This window comes from Brachyhypopomus gauderio, chromosome 8, assembly GCF_052324685.1.
Source record: "Brachyhypopomus gauderio isolate BG-103 chromosome 8, BGAUD_0.2, whole genome shotgun sequence".
Classification (NCBI taxonomy): Eukaryota; Metazoa; Chordata; class Actinopteri; order Gymnotiformes; family Hypopomidae; genus Brachyhypopomus; species Brachyhypopomus gauderio.
Genome location: NC_135218.1, coordinates 18,264,526 through 18,272,259, shown reverse-complemented (window position 1 = coordinate 18,272,259; position 7,734 = coordinate 18,264,526).

Below are 7,734 nucleotides of genomic sequence, written 5' to 3'. Positions count from 1 at the left end.
GAATGCCATGAAACACACACACACACACACACACACACACACACACACACACACACACACACACACACACACCACACATTAAGATGTGTATCATGTTTTCTTCCAGGAACTAATTATCGGAGCCTTCAGCATGTGGTATGGTAACAGGCACTAAGTCATTAGAGGCATTGATATTCTGCACTGGGTCCTTGAACCCCTCAGCCGGCTCCGTCAGTGAGACAGAGGCGTAAATGGAGGAGATGGTGCAGTCTGATATGATTAGACCTTCATCTCCAGGCCTACTTCAAACTGTTAATCCAATTAAAACCTCACTTAAACCCATGGTTAAGTGATGAAACCAAGACAACACACACCACTGCTGTGGGCATCTCTTCTCTTCTCACTCATCTCTTCCTGTTCCCCACCAACACGGAGGCTGAAAACACAAAATGAAAAGAGCCAGAGATGGTCCATTCATAGAGCAGGTCCATTCATAGAGCAGGTCCATTCATACAGCCACAGAGCAGGTCCACTCATACAGCCATAGAGCAGGTCCACTCATAGAGCAGGTCCATTCATAGAGCCATAGAGCAGGTCCACTCATAGAGCAGGTCCACTCATACAGCCATAGAGCAGGTCCACTCATAGAGCAGGTGCATTCATACAGCCATAGAGCAGGTCCACTCTTAGAGCAGGTCCATTCATAGAGCCATAGAGCAGGTGAGAAATGAGATGGTGAGACACAAGAGAAATTAAAGAAAAGAACATCTATGAATATTTAAGCTATTATAAAACCTACAATATGCATTAAAACGCCAGACCTTAATACACAGATACTCATGTAAACCAAAATTTTACAAAAAGATCACGTCTTTCCACCACCGATCACAAATAAGACCAACTTAAGGAAGCACAGAATAACTGCAGAATAAAGCGATTGTGTAAGTAATGTAATGTGTGGAGGTGGCTTCTGCACGTCTAGCTCAGTGTGTTTCAGCAACACCACGTAGAGAACACGTGTAGGCTCCACACACAGCTTTCAGCTGCTTCCTCTGAATCAGACACATCCCTGATCCCAGACATTTTTATGCCTGATTAGGTTCGGTTTACACTGCTGGTTCAATGAATATGAAACACGCACACGCACATATATATATATATATATATATATATATATATATATATATATACACTGTATATCACAATGATTAAAAATCATTGTAGTATAGCGATGAACAATAGCTGTTAAAAAACTTCACTAGCCAAGATTTTGTGAGCTTCTGAATTCACAATAACATCAGACAAAGCAGGAATACAAAAATATATTATTATTATTATTATTATTAATAATAATAATAATAATAATAATAATAATAATAATAGTGTGTGTGTGTTTTTCCCAGCGTGTGATTCATATAATCTACTTCTATGTCTGTTGCAATGACAGTAGTGTGTTTGTTCTGTCCTGCACGTAAGCGGACTAACAGGATTCATTTGCACACAGCCGTGTCCTACAAACAGGCCATGGGAAGCTCCTGGCATTCAGTGATATTGGACAAAATACCTGTTTCTCATGTTTTTATTGCATTTTCTACATTAAATTAGCATGTTTCAAAAATGTTCATGTTTTACAACAAATATTATAAAGTAATTACTTACAGATCAAATAAACAGGCCTGATTCTCCTAGGGAGTATGAAAAATTGTGGAAACTCTGGAAATTGTGTGTGCGTCATCTCAGTCCAACAAATATGTGTATGTTAATAGTTATTTTTATGTTGTTTTGTGTACTGTTACTATAGCATGAACTGCAATGCAGAAAACCCAGTTATTTAAACACAGGGATTGCAGGGCAAAAATATAAGCAGACATACCTCATGCTACAATTGGTTTTGATTTTGATTGCATTTGATTGCAGACCTACCAACACAAACTTCACAAACCTTTTACAACCCAAATATATACAAAATATCTTTTATATATATATATATATATATATATATATATATATATATATATATATATATATATATATATATATATATATATATATATATACTGATCTGAGGTCATTTCTTCATAGCGCATATTGTATGTTAATGATGTCTGTTTTAATTGATTATTAATTTTTATATATTTAGTGTATATATATATATATATATATATATATATATATATATATATATATATATACTGATCTGAGGTCATTTCTTCATAGCGCATATTGTATGTTAATGATGTCTGTTTTAATTGATTATTAATTTTTATATATTTAGTGTATATATATATATATATATATATATATATATATATATATATATATATATATATATATATATATATACACTAAATATATAAAAATTAATAATCAATTAAAACAGACATCATTAACATACAATATGCTCTATGAAGAAATGACCTCAGATCAGTTTCCAGCAGGTAAGCACAAATGGGAAAGCTCTATTTTTGCTTTTACATGGATTTTAGCTAAAGGCTGTATTCCCCTGCAATCCTGCCCCACTACACTAGAGGGCCCTAGTGGCAACACCAGCCATGTCACGTGAAGATTCGTAGTGGCCACATCAGTATCACATAAAACACGGCATGAGCAGACAGTAGAATGGACATGTGCATTGAACATTAATTTGCATTGTCTGCCGCTCACCCACTTCACGTTGCTGTTTTTAGGCCGTGCTGAGCACATGCTGTAGGAGATCAGAACATCCCACCGCAGACACCTCAGTCTGCAAACACCCATTGCAAGATACAAGAATTTGCTCGAGTAGGTTACGTAACTAAGATGACATGGTGATGACACCTCTCCCCAGTAACCTTTAAACGGGCCTTGATAGAAGAAGAGTTGTGGAGGACTCGGGTTCGGATTGGCAGATGTCTGGCGATGATGCTGAACAGAACGGAGCACCGTCTCCGCTCAGCTGCTAACGGCAGGAGCCGTCGCTCCTGACAGACAGAACCCGTCATGCTGCTCCACTCTGCTGGTACCAACAGCACACACCACCTCACAGGCCAAGACCACCGAGCCCGTCTGACTCTTCTTCAACATTACACCGGGAGCAGCTGTGACAACAGGCTTGCTGGCCCCTACGGGCCCCTAAATTAAAGTGAAAGAGATAGTCTCTCAGGACCCCTCTAACGTAGCCACTGGCCCCAGACAACCAACATCAAATGGTCTAGAACCACCACTAGATCTTTACAGCTTGCAGTGATCACTGCGCACGGATCTTTATAGATTCATCTGCTATTGGTTCTTAAATCAGGGTCACACACGTCAGTGGGTTTGGTGAAGCATTTGAGTGCCACTTTGCTCATCAGTCATGCATTCTCAGCCCTCAAACAGCATCCTTTCCTATTGGCCAGCAGTCAGGAGGCTTTTCTGTTGGCCAGACATCAGGAGGCCTTCCTATTGGCCAGCAGACAGGTGATGCCAACAGACAGGAATGCTGGGAAGTACTGCTTGAGGCCCTTTGAAGCGCCAACAGCAGAAACATGACAGATTCCAAACTGGCACCAAGCTGAAGGAACTAAACCGCCTGCTGTGAGAATACGTGAGAATACTCTTCATCTGTCACGCTGGTTTCTCACAGGGGTTACGCTTGGCCAGACACCAAAAGGCATCCTCGAGAGAGAACAGCACCTGACAACTTCTTTTAGGGTTAGATCTAGGGTTAGATCTAGGGTTAGATCTAGGGTTAGCCTAGGGTTAGATCTAGGGTTAGATCTAGGGTTAGATCTAGGGTTAGATCTAGGGTTAGCCTAGGGTTAGATCTAGGGTTAGCCTAGGGTTAGATCTAGGGTTAGATCTAGGGTTAGATCTAGGGTTAGCCTAGGGTTAGATCTATGGTTAGATCTAGGGTTAGATCTAGGGTTAGATCTAGGGTTAGCCTAGGGTTAGATCTAGGGTTAGATCTAGGGTTAGCCTAGGGTTAGATCTAGGGTTAGATCTAGGGTTAGATCCTCCGCATGGGTAAACCAGTTCCTGAGGTACCATAAAACTACCAATTGCCCTCCTCATACACATCCAGATGAACTTAAACAAAGCTTGATGAGTACAAATACAGTGACTTAAAATGGGGTTTTCTAATTATTTCTATTCACACACAAACATAAAATATCATTTATTCTGATCAAATATGAAATATGGACCTTTGCGGTGCTGGGCTTTCCAGAGACACATCTGGAGTGAACCTGGTAGTTCTGCAGTCGTGAGGCTTGGTCCAAATTCAGGCTCATTAGTCAGACAGAACCGCATGTACTGAGAGAACTGTACAAACCCACAAACCCACGGTACAAACCCAGTCTCGTTCTACTGCCTGCTCAAACAGCACCACATGCGCAATGCAGCGTTGTTTGCTAGGATTTATCCAGCTTTCACTAGGAAATTAGGAGAGACAGTTTAGTAGAAACAGAGCTTAGCCAAGACAGGCAATGCACATTTTTCTTACTACCTCTGAAACTGAAAAGAGGTAATGATCATATTAGCTAAGGTTGTCACGGAGACACAGAGACACTGCTTAAAGGAAAAAAAACTCCCAAAATGGAGCTTTACTGGAAGTCCCTTCCGAACATGTGCTGTTATACAGGATGTTGGAACTTCTGCCACTGTGACACAAAAATGCCCCTGTATGCTACTGTTGGTTACCCTGACTAACTCTTCAGTGAGCAGCGTTTCTACTATGTGTTAGCCTGCTTACTTGTTTCAATGGGCAGATCTTCAGAGTGCGCCGAGCCCAGAACAGGGGACTCTGAACAGGAGGGCCGAGCCCAGAACAGGGGACTCTGAACAGGTGGACACCCAGCCCAGAACAGGGCACTCTGAACAGGTGGACACCCAGCCCAGAACAGGGCACTCTGAGCTGTTTCCTGCCTGCAGTGCTGAGGTGGTGTATCTGAGCAGCGGAGATATTGCTGGTCACATAGACATCAGTCGAGAGAGGCTACATGAAACTTTTATGAACTTTGGTAAGAAACAAGATCTTCTAGAGTTAAAAAGGCATCTATAAGATATAGACATCCTGCTTGCTGAGATTATCACTGACATCTGACAGCTTGACTCTTGATTTTTGTATCCTGTCCCTTCTGAGCAGTTTCTCTCAGTGTACTGACACAGGAATGGTTTGGCCACAGCTCCCCCAACTGGTGTGGATGATTAATAAATGTTTTCTTTTTAAAACCTGCTGCTTTCTATAGAAGCTTTGCATCTTTCATTTCTTCTCTTTTCTGCAGACGAGAACTTGACGTGCAGCACAGTAGAAAGCAAAGCTGGGACTCCTGACAGCTGGCAGCCCCCCCCCCCCCCCCCACCCCCCCAACACACACACCCCCGGCTGACGAGCCACTGATGGGATGTGAGTATGACTTTCTCTCCCGTTCTCTGCCTCTGACAGCCTCCCAATTACTGCTCTCCCAGCCACGTCCCCTGTCATTCCCTACGCCAGCTGGATGGGATGGAGACTCTCCCGCCCCTGAACACACTACCTGAGCTTGGGCTGGCACCAAACAAAGCCAGGAAATGACATTTTAATCCATTCTCTGTTCATTTAAAAAGATCAGTCATGGATGAGCATTAATTAGGAGGGCGGCCTGAATGACAACGACTGATATAATGGACTTGATTCACAGTGACTGTCCTCTTCTGACCAATCCACCCATGCGATAAATAACGCTGTGGCATAACCACTACTGCCTCACACAAACAAGTCATCCTTCTACTAAACTGGGCAGCTGAAGTGGTGCAGTAAGGTGGTATAATGGACTACATTTCAGTAGACAGGTCTAGGTGCAAAGACTGGACAGCTTATCTATTTCAATGCAGAATATGAACCTGTAACTATATCTTTTCTTGGCCTGGTCTGGTTGGCTGGTTGAGCAGAGAGCTTCTCAACTTAAATGCAGAATCCAATTGTTGTGGGGTAGACGTGGCAGGGGTTTGCTTATTTATGTGTTATATTTGTTTTGTTATGAAACATAGATGAACGCTGTTATGAAAGTTTTACATTACTGTATTTCAACAAGTGCTCTAGAAAAGGCAGGAGAAGAACACACACAGAGAGAGAGAGAGAGAGAGAGAGAGAGAGAGAGAGGAATGAGGATCACAGAGAAAACAAGAGAGCAATATTAATTACCATTAATGCTATTATTTCCACTGAAAACTAGTAAGTGTTGTGATATGGCAACATTGTACATGAGACAGTCATGTCAACAAAGCTAAACTGAAAATGAAAAAATGCAATTGTGATTGAGAGTGAGAAAGAGAGGTACATTAAGAGAAAGTGAAAAAAGGAATGAGGGAGAGAGTGGGGAGAGATTTATAGAGAGAGGGGGAGAGAGAGAAAGCGGGAAAGACAGAAAGAGAGAAATGGGGAGAGGGGGAGAGAGGATGGAGAGACAGAGACAGAGGGAGAGAGAGAGAGACAGAGAGAGAGAGAGGAAGGGAGAGAGAGAAAGAGTCCAGGCATTTCCCCATAAAGGTCCTCAGTGGCTGATTAGAATATTTATGTCCCAGCCTCCTGCTTGTGGGCCCGATGTAACAACATTTCATCCATCACCTCCTCTCTGTGTCCACACCAGCGCCCCGCCTGCATGGCCCAAGGACACCAATTACAATTTATGGCCCCTTTGATCTTGTATTAATTAAAATGATCTGTCAAGGTGGTCTTCCTGTCTACTGTACTTACTACATTATATCTGCACCATGACTCTTCTCACACAGCTGAGTGGCACAGCAGGTTCAACAGGGAAGATCCAGCACCAGCTGCCCAGGGAAACGGGCTCGTCTTCTGGGCTCTTCTTCTGGACTCGTCTCCGGGCTCGTCTCCGGGCTCGTCTCCGGGCTCGTCTCCGGGCTCGTCTCCTGGGCTCGTCGCCAGGCTCGTCTCTGGGCTCTGTGTCTTTCACCCCAGCCCAGTTTCACCCCAGAGACCTGGAGCAGGGACACAGTCCACAGGGCAGCCTACCAAGAACCCAAACACATCCTGTACACATATGACCATATGAAGCCATGACGCCAGCTCTCAGAGCCACTTGTGCTCTGTGGGAAAAGAACAGGAACACTTGTACAGCTCTAGTATTATTTTTGGAGCCCGGTTTCACTGCAAAGTGATGCAGAAGGATCAGACACAGACACTGGGGGTTAATGGCTTCATTAACACCAGCGTCGTTCTGCCCTAGTCTACTGGATGAAAGTGAAGTCTGGTGCACCATATCAACAAGATCAGAGCAGGAGCATCCCCTCCAGATCTGACAGCCTCTTAACGGCCGTCTCTGCCTCCTCGCACGGAGCCACCCTGTGTGATACAATCAGCTCTGCTTAATCCCTCCTGTGTCAGCTCAACGTCTGCCAGCCACTTCACCAGGCAGCTGCCCGGGCATCAGGATGGCTGAGTCCCTCGTCCCCATCACAGGCCTGTCGTCTGCACTCTGCTCCTATGGGGTCTGGACCTGGATCTTTGGAAAGCTGCTTTGCAAAAACCAAATTCTACTAAATGACTGAAGATGCTGAAGGTGAAGATTCCCCAGATACAGCCGACTCAGACGTAAACCCACCTGCTGCTGCAGTGAAAGAAGCAGAAGAACCAACCTGCCACCCACCCACGGTTCTCCTGCCACCCACCCACGGTTCTCCTGCCACCCACCCACGGTTCTCCTGCCACCCACGGTTCTCCTGCCACCCACCCACGGTTCTCCTGCCAGCCACCCACGGTTCTCCTGCCACCCACGGTTCTCCTGCCACCCACCC